The sequence below is a fragment of the Populus alba genome, chromosome 1 (assembly GCF_005239225.2).
Source record: "Populus alba chromosome 1, ASM523922v2, whole genome shotgun sequence".
NCBI classification, from domain to species: domain Eukaryota; kingdom Viridiplantae; phylum Streptophyta; class Magnoliopsida; order Malpighiales; family Salicaceae; genus Populus; species Populus alba.
This window is the reverse complement of record NC_133284.1, coordinates 48,963,722-48,976,448: the sequence shown is the minus strand read 5'-3', so window position 1 is coordinate 48,976,448 and position 12,727 is coordinate 48,963,722. Positions and strand designations below refer to the sequence as shown.

At 34.7% G+C, this 12,727-nt stretch overlaps 1 long non-coding RNA gene across 1 annotated transcript; it reads right to left on the bottom strand.

The window, feature by feature from the left end:
* Window positions 1-409: 409 nt before the first annotated feature.
* On the bottom strand, window positions 410-1,479 carry LOC118040968 (uncharacterized). The gene is made up of 3 exons (XR_012171082.1): window positions 1,199-1,479; window positions 774-1,045; window positions 410-582 (listed from the first exon to the last, which is right to left on the bottom strand). It is a non-coding gene; the product is annotated as an uncharacterized lncRNA (long non-coding RNA).
* Window positions 1,480-12,727: the final 11,248 nt, after the last annotated feature.

The following is a 12,727-nucleotide window of genomic DNA, read 5'->3' as shown; positions in this document are numbered from 1 at the left end:
AGAACTGATAATGCCTAGTAGACTCTGCGTTGGGTGAAGCAGCACACAGCATTTGTCTGCACACTGTGACAATAACTTCATGCCAGAGTGCATGGTTACAATATGAATATATTTATTTCTTTTATCCTTTTAACCTTGTTCTGCATCTGTTGTAAATGGTGGGAGTTATCCATTAATTAGGAACCTGCTGCAATGCTTACTGCCATGTTAGTAGCATAGCCAACAGCAGAAGAGAACCCGTGAATTCAAATAACATAAAATCAAGCAAATCATTATAACGAAGAAGGCTAGCTAGGTTAACAATTTTAGTCTTAATCTTTCTGTTTTTATTCGGCGGCATCGCCCGGGCAATTCACCTAGAATGTAATGCAACTCAAAACATTCAATTCGGAACAGAGAACACAAATCCTTTATCAAATGAAAACTTCATCGAAGGAAGAAGGATATTAGGACTGATGGTTTCATTTTAATAAGAAAAGACGATCAGGAGTCACTGCTAAGGCAAACTGCTCGTTGTTCTCCATGATCATTAGTCAGCCAACCGGGCCTGGCTTTCCTTGTTCCTTCCTTTCCATTTCCTCGCTGGCAAGACACCGAATAGGAAACACAATTATTGAGAGAAGATTAATTATCAACGGTGCATTTTGATTCTTTTATTTTGAGTTCGTTAACTTGTGTTTCCCTCCTTGTAATAGCTAGCATTAGCAAGATTAATTATGAAATCCGATATCCCAATAATTAAGAAAAAAAATGGAGAAGGGAATTTAACCAACCGGAAGAGCCCAGTCAGGTGATCAGCATGGGTAAAGTTGTTGTCTTCACGGGCTTTTAAGATGCTAAACATTAGGTTTATCCTGATTTGGTTGTAATCACTCTGCTTGGCTATGTTCATCGTCTCCTCTTTGAGGCTGCGGCATTCAGATTCTATCTCTTCAAACTTTTGTCTTATTTCTCGTTGCCCTTCTCTTATGCGTTTTTGTCCCTCGCCGATCTCTACCATATCTGTTTTCAATCGTTCCATCGTTTCCCTCCTCTCTCTGTTCTTCTTAATATATATATATATAAGAACAGCTATTATTTTTAATTTCTGGATATAATGACATGTTATATAGCAACAACCAGTCAAGAAACAACAAACAAGCATTAAGAATAATCTTTACAAGAAAAACATAGAAATATAACTAGATTTGATTCGTACCCATTGTTTCCTGTGTTTGGACTTGGAAACGCGGCGGCTCGGGGCTAAAGGCTTGATCGAATCCATAGCTGCAAACACCCGTATTGACTGACTTCCTTTCTATTGAAAGTGAAAGTTGTGTTTATAATGACTAGGGCTCTTCACAATAGCAGTTAATTTATACAGAGGATTCAGATCTGTAATCAATAATCAATATCACGTCTTCCGTCCGCTCGAGCTAGGTAGATTTTCGCGTGTAATCGCACGATAACGCCAGAAATTTAAACCAGCCCACCCCTCGTGGGCCTGTATATTTTTTTCAAATAACTCCTTTAAATATTTAAATATATTTTTTATAGGTAGAATAGGTCTTTTCCAATAACCAATAGCATATATAATAAATTTAATTTTCATAAAAATCATTAATTATTATCGTTGTTTTCATATTATCCCTTCAAGAATTATATATTGCTCTCTTTAGATTTGAAAAATATTATGGCGACTCTTCATCATAGCAATCTTATTTTTTTATTATTATAATTTATTATTTTATAAAGTTATCACCCTTTCAATTATTATCTAATTAAATAAAAAATAAAATTATTAAACTGTTAGATATATTGGCGAGTTAAACTAGAAATTTCAAATCAAGTCCTTAATATTAAACAAAAATATTTCTGCTTGATATTTTTTTATATAAAATCACACACTTCAAATGAACAGGATAAAATCGAATAAAATCTCAAATGCTTGTCTTGTCAGAATTGGTGGCCAGAACAGATAAAGCCTAGTAGACTGTGCGTTGGGTCCAGCACACCTCATTTGACTGTACATTAAGATGTGAGGACTGGCATCGAAGAGCTTCCGATGAGTCATATTCAACCTCAAGGGGGGGCAGCCTCTCTTTGGCGATACTGACGCCATGCCTGACAGTCGAAAGCTCTACTACCATGTTAGTAGCAGAGCCAACAGAAGAAGAGAAGCCATGAATTCAATCTCCGGCCGGGTGGTCATGAAAAGCTTAAAGCCCAAACACTTTCATCTGCTTCATTTGTCAAAGCCAAGCTTGAGTTGCTACCATAGCTAGCAAAGCAAACAAAATCAACCAAATCATTCTCACGAAGAAGGCTAGGTTAACAATTTTAGTCCTAATCTTGCTGTTTTTATTCGTGTGATCATCTGCTCAAGAAAAGCTTTAAGCTCTAAGCAATCTCAGGTCTGTTAATTAGAGCATTGACCAAAAACTGGGATTTCTCCATAAAACTTGAGGAAATCCCAGTTCTCCAGAGCTAAAACTCTCTTTTCCCGAGTCTAGAACCAACAAAACATTCTCAACTTCCTGTTTCAATTTGTCCCACCAAGCCAACCTACCTAGGGTACCCACTCCTCATCAGATTAGGCTTCGTCTGCAGTTTTTTGAACCTCTTCCAAACCCGAACCTCAACTAATTGCATCGATGGCCAAATCATAACTGTTAAACCATCATATTTTCCCTTTGGAATCCCCAACAAGGTTGACTCTGCGCTTTTCCCTTTCAACAAAGTCATATCTCTTTTATATCGAAACAAGGAAACAAGTGATTTTCCCTTTGGAGACTACTGATGCGCGATAAAAAACAAGGAGGACTCCTGCTCCTAAAATGAATTTGGAGACTCTCTTCCCAGGTACAAGCTTATGGAAAATAATTATCTCTTCAATGTACAATTCATCTTATGAGAATGGGATCCTAATTTTCTATAACCAACCATTCAAGATATGGAAAGATATTATGTCCATTGTTCAAACTGACGTTCACCAAGTCTTCATAAATCATTGCAAATTCATGGTGGGGAATGGCAATTTAACATCCTTTTGGCTAGACAACTGGATTGGTGACTATCCTCTCAAAACAGCTTTCCCAAGGCTATATCTTTTGTCTTCCTCTAAATCTGTTTTGGTGGCTGACATGGGTAGATGTAGCAATGGAATCTGGCTTTGGTCCCTACAATGGCGCAGACCTCTTTTTCATTTTGAACAAGAACAACTATCACTTTTATCATCCTTACTGGAATCCAAGCCAATGTTCTGCCACAAGATGGATAAGAAAATCTGAACCCTCAACAACGATGGGCTCTTTAGTGTAAAATCTTGCTCCAAAATGATGGACCAGTTACTCTACGGTGGAGCCAAGTCATTCCAATCTTCTGTTTGGATAAAACTAACCCCACCAAAAATGCAGCTTTTCCTTTGGCTCCTTGTCCAAGATAAAGTAACCATAAGAGATTTCCTATTTCAACACGACTACCTCTCCCTTCAGGAGTCAAGATGTGTTTTCTGCAATAAAAGCTTGGAATCTTCAAGTCACCTCTTCATTCACTGCCACTTCTCTTGGAATATATGGATGAAACTGCTTTCTAATCGGGGCTTTTTGCAGTGTTTTTTCAAAATCTGTTGATGATATGTGCTACCAATGGTCTTCTATGGTTAAAGGCAAGCAACAAAATCTCTCATGACAACTTCTTTTCTCATGCATTGTTTGGAATCTTTGGCTTCATCGAAATGATGTTATTTTTAATGACGCTGCCCCTAACCTTCAAATCTGTTTCTCCATAGTGCGCCAAAGTATTGCTTTATGGCTGAGGCTTGACTCCAACTCTATAGAGCTTAATATAAAGAATGTTTAGTCGGGAGGAGTTGGTTTCTTTTGATTTGTTTGTTCCCTTTTTGCTACTATCCCATGTTTCATGCAACAGTTTTTGTGCTTTCCTTTTCTCTGCTTGTTCATCTGATGTAAGTTAGGCTTATTATCTTTGTAGCTTTTTGCTTTTAATAAAATTTCGACTATTAACAAAAAAAAAAAAAAAAAAAAACCAAAGTCATATCTCTATAAATGCTGGTAAGAATAGCAGGTGCAAGTGCAATTCTATTACCTCTAGCGACATGAATTACAATAAGAGAAAACAAGCTAAACGCTTCATGCCAAATCTCGCTGCCAATATCCATGAATTTCGTCATTCACGACAGATTACTGGCCTTCTTAGCAGGTGTCCTTGTCGTTTCTACTGTTGCAGTCTGGAAAAATGGAACTTCTCTTTACAATACGATATTAATTTCTCCGTCCAGAACTTTCATGCTTGTTATTCATCTTCATCCTCATCCTCATCCTCATCCTCATCTTCATTTTTAATCTCAACCCTAGATTTCACCATTTTTCCTTGAAAAACGTTGATTGTCGAAGAGCAGCGCCAGAAAAGTAGATATGCTTTACAATTGAACCATGGGACTCGTTTTGAGAATACTGAGAAAACCATTTTGTAACTGTATTGATTACCTTTACATGCATTAATAAAATAGATTTTATCTGTCCACATAGAATTGGGCGGATGCGAATATTAATTATGATACAAATTAATTGTGTATATGGTGTTTTTTGTATAGTGTTTTTTAATTAAAAAAAATTTAATAATTTTTTATTTATTATTTATATCAATATATAAAACCATCCAAAAACATTTAAAAACATTAATTTAATATTTTTTTTTTTTTATGAAAAGCAATTTAAAATACAGATTGCAAAAACTAACACTCGAATATTCATAATGATCTGAATTGATCTGTTACTAACTTGTCCCTATTAAAAATAATAATAACTAATAAATCCCATTGAAAACACCTTTCTACACCTGAGACAAAGTTAAATAATTTTTGGTTTTCCAAAAGAAAATAACAATTTCACTAGAATTCAAAGTGAAATGAGAATGCAAGGTCAAAAAGTCTGGAGCTCTTTTTTTCTTTATTTATTATTATTATTTTAATAATTATGAATATTCGAGTCAGTTTACGTATAACTCGACTAATTCCTAGAAATTCAGGCCCTAAAAATAACAACCAAATAAATCTTTAGTAAATTTTAAAATTTATAGAACTTAAACTAATAACCTCTTAAAAGCAAACTAAAAACCTGATTAATTGAGTGATACCTTCAAATTAATTACGATTTGTTATATGCACATGTGGCTTTGTACGTATTTGAGACTTTTCCAGACTGTTTGTTATTGAAGCCACATTATTTTTTGGTAAAAAAATGATTTTTTAATTAATTTTTTTATTTTAAAATTAATATGTTAATATTAAAAATAAATTTTAAAAAAAACAAAATAAAAAAACAACCGAATACTGCAAATCTAAACAAGCTAGTTAAGACTTTACGTTTCTCTAACATAAAGCATGTGGTTGCATTGTTTAACCTCAATACTTCTGGTATTATTTTTTTCATTTTGTTTAATTCTGTCTTATACTCAACGATGCTTACATCGTGTTTATATAACAACCGGCGGCATCGCCTGGCAATTCACCTAGTATGTACTGTCACTCAAAACATTCAACTCGGAACAGAGAACGCAAATCCTTAATCAAATGAAAACTTCATCAAAGAAGAAGGATATTAAGGGAAGACGAATTCCAACACATATCTAGGTTGAGGGCTGATGATTTCACCTAGTGTATTTTTTTTTTTTTCTTGTTTGAGATTCGTTGCTTGCTCGAAGAAAATGACCTCGATTCTCAGGTTAAGATTTTATGGAATTTCTTTTTTTCTTTTAACTAGGATAAATCTTGACTAACTCATGGTCAGCTTTAATGTAATTAAATTGATTAGGTCATAAATCATGATCATCAACTGAGCTAGCACTTAATCTAGGTTCTGAATTATCGGATTTTTACATGGATTTATTGGACTAGGCTTGGTTTTACAGTTATAGTCAAGCATTCCACTCTCTTTGATTTTTTTTTTTTTATTATTATTTTATATAATCGTGGGCTTTCATTGCCCAGCACATTCAAATCTTGATTAAATGGAGTTTAAGGCTGTGTTTGATTGCAGGAAAGTGAATTCCTGGAATTCACTTTCCTGCTTTTCCGATGTTTGGCAAACAATAAGAAAAAAGTCAAAGGAAAGTAAATTCAGTCAATGGAAAATGAATTAGTGTTAACAAAGGAAAGTGAATTCCTTTCTTAAATAAAGGAAAACACTTTCCGACAGTGGACAGAGGTGAAAAGCAGCCATTTTTTCATGCTTTTTATTAACTGTTCATGTTAATTGCACTGTTCAATGAATAGTGCAATTAACATGAACAGTGTATTGCATATATTGTTCACTAAAAAATAGTGAACAGTGCAGTTCTCTTGCACTGTTCACTTGCCTATGGGATTTTTTTTTTTAAGTGTGCTGTTTTTTTAATATTAAAAAAAAATAGTTTAGAGTGAATTTTATACCTTAATATTTTATCCAATTTTATTACATGCTAAAAATATTATTAAAACTATAGTTTTTTGTCGGATGTATTTCGTACGTAATGGAATTATAAATAGTTTTTATGAAATAGTAAAAAAAATTTCACAAGCTTATTTCTCTATAATATGATATGATATATATATAGTTATATTTTATAAAATAAGCTATGTATGAATATAGAATATAATAAAAAAAAATTCATCATTATACATTTTAGATTTCATTTTTTTTATTGTAAGTGATTAAATATTTTATATTAAATATTTTATATATATATATATATATTAGATAAATTTGAAAAAAAAATTAATTCATTAATAAATTATTTTCCAGTTCATTTTCCATAATACAACCAAACACTGGAAAGTGTTTTCCAGTTTGTTTTCCATAACACTACCAAACATCAGAAAATATTTTCCCGGAATTCACTTTCCAGGAATTCACTTTCCCCGGAATTCACTTTCCAAAAGGAATTCACTTTCCTGCAAACAAACGGAGCCTAACTCTCGTGGATTGGTCTTGTAGAGCTTTTGTTTAAGCCCTGGCATGGTCATGTTTGCCGTTTTGTATCTTTGGTTTCTGTTTTTGAAAATAACTTCTAAATATGGGAAAATAAAGGTGGTGATAACATGTTTGGCACTGTATAAGTATTTTTAAAAATTTATTTTTTTTTAAATTAATATGTTTTTAATGTTTTCAAATTATTTTTTTTTCAAATCATTTTGATGTGTTGATGTCAAAAATAATTTAAAAAAAAAAATATTATTAGCATACTTTTTTGAGTAAAAAAACATTTTGAAAATCAATCACAATCACACTCAAACATGCACTCAAACACGATAACTGGGGTCATTAAAACAAAATGAAAAAACCTGAAAATTATGAAAAAAACTGTTTTTATTTTTAGAAAACAGAAAATAAAAATATGCAACGGCAACAATACCCCACATTTAATGTTAGATTCTTTTGATTTTAAAAGCAGACATTACGAGAGAGCAACTTTCACATTTCAAATCGATAGCAAAAAAATGTGAGTTGTTCTAAGACTATTTTAGATATTCCTTACATCCCAAAGTTATTAAATTAGCTCCAAAGGTAGAAAGGTTAATTGGATTAATCCAAAACATTTTTTTTTTTTTTGGAATATCGTAGAGTATAATAAAATTTTTAAAGCTTACATTAAAAAACATATAATTTTTTTTTTTATGAAGATAGGATATATATATGAAAAGACTTCAAATCCCACATTAAAAAATTAATTTTTTTCTTGGAAACATAGGTGCATATATATATTAAAGAGTTTCAAATCTCACATTGAAAATATATTATGTCATCCTTTTAAGTTGAAGTATTTAAACCAAAAAACTTTTTATCCTGCATTGAAAAAAAATAACATTTTTCTTGTGAATATTGAGTATATATACGAAAAGGGCTTCAAATCACATATTGAAAAAACTTTTTTCGTAGGAACATAGAGTATATATATTAAAGTGTTTTATATCTCACTTTGAAAAAACACAACTTTTTTTCTTATGAACATAAAGTATATATATGAAAGGGCTTGAAATCTCACATTATAAAAAAATAACTTTTTTCTTGGGAACATAAAGTATATTCTAAAAAGGTTTCAATCCCACATTGAAAAAATAAAATATTTTTCTAGTATTTATATAGTGAACTTTAAAAAGTGTTAATAACCAACTAAAAAAATAATAAAAAGGGAGTATAGAAGAAAAACCACATTGAAAAAAAAAACATCAGGTTTTATCCGGGTCATGGGTCGACTGGGTTTTGTCGGATTATTGCACCGGCTGGTCTTTTAACAAACCCAGACCAGTCCATCCACCGGGTCGACCGAGTTTAATAACTGTGCTAAATTCATTCCTTTTCATGTACGGACCGATTATAACTCAATAATCAACATGTATGATGGATTCTACTTTCAGTAAAAATCCTGAATTATTATTGTTGTTTGTGCTTGATGATCACAATAACTTTAATTTTTTTTTTTTTTCAAGTGGAGTTCATGGTTCAAGTTACGGGTTTTACAAATTAAAGTGTAAAGTTTAGATTGATTTAATATATCATTATTTTAATATTAAAAAACCTCTTTTAATATTTGATTGATTTTAAATTAGTTATTATGATTTGTTTGGATTTGATATTTATAAAGTTATCTAAATCTAAATCAATTTAATTAATGTTGAATTCTGCTGGTTTCAATTGCTTTTATTTAAACTATTATATAAACAAATAAAAGATAATTTTTAATAAAAATTATTAAAAATTTGTAAGTTAAACTACAAATTTCAAATTGGTCTTAATATTTAAAGGAAAATATCTCTTCCTTAAATTTTTTTTTATATCAAATCAACTTCAAAAAATAAGAAATAAAACTCTCAAATGCTTATCTAGTCAGGATTGGGTGGGCAGAACAGATAACGCCTAGAAGACTCTGCGTTGGGTCCAGCAGTACACGGCATTTGTCTGCACACTGTGATAAATGATAATAACTTGATGCCATAGTGCATGGTTACTATATGAATATATTTATTTCTATTATCCTTTTAACCTTGTTCTGCATCTGTTGTCAATGGTGTGAGTTATCCATATAGGAACCTGCTGCAATGCCAACAGCAGAAGAGAAGCCATGAATTCAAATAAAATAAAATCAAGCAAATCGTTCTCACGAAGAAGGCTAGCTAGGTTAACAATTTTTGTCTTAATCTTGCTGTTTTTATTCGTGTGATCATCTGCTCAAGCTCCTCAACAAAAGCTTTAAGCTCTCTGCAATCTCAGGTCTGTTACTTAGAGCATTGACCAACACAACCCAGAAAGATCTTCGTCGGTTCCGAATTGCATTGCAACCCTATGAGGTAAATACTGTTCTGAACAGCCAACTCCACACAGCATTGAAATCCTGACGCGTCGAGCAAATGCCATTAAATCGTCATTCAAACTAGAACCAACAGTCGCCGGCCCACATTTCTTTTTCTCCATAAAAGTTGAGGAAATCCCAGTTTTCCAGAGCTAAAACTCTCTTTATCCGAGTCTAGAACCAACGAAACATTCTCAACTTCCAGTTTCAACTTGTTCCACCAAACAAACCTAGGGTACCCACTCCAAATCAGATTAGGCTCCGGCCGCCGCAGTTCACCGAACCTCTTCCAAACCCCAACCTGAACTAATTGCATTGATGACCAAAGCTCAACTGTTAAACCATCATGTATTACCTTTCAACAAAGTCATATCTTTATAAATGCTGGCAAGAAGAGCAGGTGCAAGTGCAATTCTATTGCCTCTAGCGACATGAATTACAATAGAGAAAACAAGTTAAATGCTTCATGCTAAATCTCGCTGCTACCATCCATGAATTTCTTCATTCACGACAGATTACTGGCCTTCTTAGCAGGTGGTCTTATCATTTCTACTGTTGCAGTCTGGAAAACTGGAACTTCTCCATCCAGAATTTTGATGCCTGTTCTTCTCGCTAATCTGATTGTTGTTCTTCATCTTCACCTTCATCTTCCCTTCCATCATCTTTTTTAATCTTAACCCTAGATTTCACCATGTTTTCCGCCTATTATATATGACCCACTTCAATTATCATTATCATTGATTATCTTTATTGTTTATATTTGATTTATTTTGTCCAGAACTTTATAATGCTACTGTTGGAATATTGCCAATTATGTTGACATTGTCAAAGAAGGAGGCTTGTTGGTGGCAACCACCAACCTTGACTTTGGTAGCCACCATTGTTGAAGAAGAGAAGAAGTTGGCAGCCACCTTTGTTGAAGAATAGATGAGTTTGGCAGCCACCATTGATGACAAAGGAGCAAGAGGAGCTGCCATTGATGCCTATAAAAGAGGCATGATCTTAGAGAGCAAAGTGTGAGAGTTGTGAGACATGTAGAGAGAAGAAGAGAGAAAGAAAGAGAAGGGCTGCCATCAGCAGCCCTGCTGCCTTAAGCAGCTGCTGCCCCATGTAGCAATGAGAGATGGGAGTTGAGTGGATGTGATCCTCCTCCATGTGTTGTATTCTTTCTCTATCTCTAAATAAAATGAACCTCTCCCGTGGATGTAGGCAATTTGCCGAACCACGTTAAATATTGTGTCTCAGTGTGCTTACCCCTCCGATGAGCAATGATCAGTACATCACCGGTCCCGGATTCCGCCCCATCAAATGGTATCAGAGCTTTTTGGTTTAAAGTGGTGTTTGATCTTTGCTCAAAAATGAAAGTTGTCAAAATTGTGTTTTGACCATCCCACCGTGTAGAGGATGACAATACGAAGCCACTGGTGAAAACGGCGTCAAAATCGGACGTCGGACATGGCCGCACTCTCCATCACTCTCCGGCAAGGCGTCTACCCACGCGCGCCAACGCGCCCCACGCGTCTTCTTCACCCGGATGAGTTGACCCGACCCATGTGAACAATAGACATGAACAGTGACGTATCATGAACAGTGCCATGCAAAGGATGACGTCATCATGATGCAAGGATGACATCACATACACAGTCAGCAAGTCAATTGACTAGTCAACTAACATGTCAGCATAGCGGGACCCACCTGCCATGTCATCAGTCGCGAGCCGCGAGCCGAGCCAAGCTGAGCCGAGTGGAGCCGAGCTGAGTTGGAGCCGAGCCGAGCCGCGAGCCGAGGGATAGGATCCAGTGTAGCTGATCCTACGTGCAACCGGATCTGATAGTGAATCTGAGCCGTTGAGTAGGCCAGAATTGTTTTGATCAAATCTTAGCCGTCTGAAGTGCGATTTGGACGATTCAAGACATGTTTCCAACTAATTTGATCATTCCGGATGCAATGGTATGGTCCGATCTTTGAGATTTGAGACCGAAAATGACAGTGGTGAATTATTAAAGAGAGATTGCCCGATCAGGAGGCATCTAAAGGTCATCATGGTGGTCGATGGAGATGAAAAAGAAGAAGGTGCACATGTTAACCTAATTAAATGTGCCAAACTATGAGCCATGATAGGAGCCCTAGTTTAGACCGTCGCATAACGACAAACGGAGACACCTTAGAGAAGGTGTGAGAGCCATGAAAGGAGCCCATTTCAGAACGCTCCATAGAGTGTGTGCTGAAGAAGCAAGATGACAATTGCCCACATAAATGGCAAAGGGGGTGATTGTTGGAATATTGCCAATTATGTTGACATTGTCAAAGAAGGAGGCTTGTTGGTGGCAACCACCAACCTTGACTTTGGTAGCCACCATTGTTGAAGAAGAGAAGAAGTTGGCAGCCACCTTTGTTGAAGAATAGATGAGTTTGGCAGCCACCATTGATGACAAAGGAGCAAGAGGAGCTGCCATTGATGCCTATAAAAGAGGCATGATCTTAGAGAGCAAAGTGTGAGAGTTGTGAGACATGTAGAGAGAAGAAGAGAGAAAGAAAGAGAAGGGCTGCCATCAGCAGCCCTGCTGCCTTAAGCAGCTGCTGCCCCATGTAGCAATGAGAGATGGGAGTTGAGTGGATGTGATCCTCCTCCATGTGTTGTATTCTTTCTCTATCTCTAAATAAAATGAACCTCTCCCGTGGATGTAGGCAATTTGCCGAACCACGTTAAATATTGTGTCTCAGTGTGCTTACCCCTCCGATGAGCAATGATCAGTACATCACCGGTCCCGGATTCCGCCCCATCAGCTACTAGTAATATTATAATTAGGGCTTCAATGAGTGTGATCTACTTGGTGAACTTCTTTAATTTTATTAGATTCACATCGTCGAGTTTTTTTGATGATAGATTTGATGTATAATTAAAGTATTTATTTTATTTTTCACTCATCATCGTAAATTGTGAAGTCATTTAACAAATATATTTTTGAAATATCATGTTTCCCATAAAACAACTTTAAAATATTAAATTTCACAACTATTTATGTGATTCTTTTTGGAACTACCAGAACATTCAGCACACTTTTCTGCATAAGTGTTTTTGTGTCCACTAGCACACCAGCATAGCTTCACAGACATGGTGGCTATTTATGGCCAGCATTAGCCGACCTACACATGTCCTCAACCTTCTTATGATACAACTTTTAGTTTTACGCTACACTGTTGTGAGCCTGGTAAAATTAAAAAACAAATTATTTATAAAAACATTGAGAAAAACTTTAACTTAACTCAGATTAGTTGGACTACCATGCGACCCATGATGGGAGATCCAGATTAAAAAAAATAATTTTTTAAAAACAATGACCTCGAGATGATAGTGAAATAAAAAAATATTAAAAAAAAAACTTTGTTAACCTAAGTT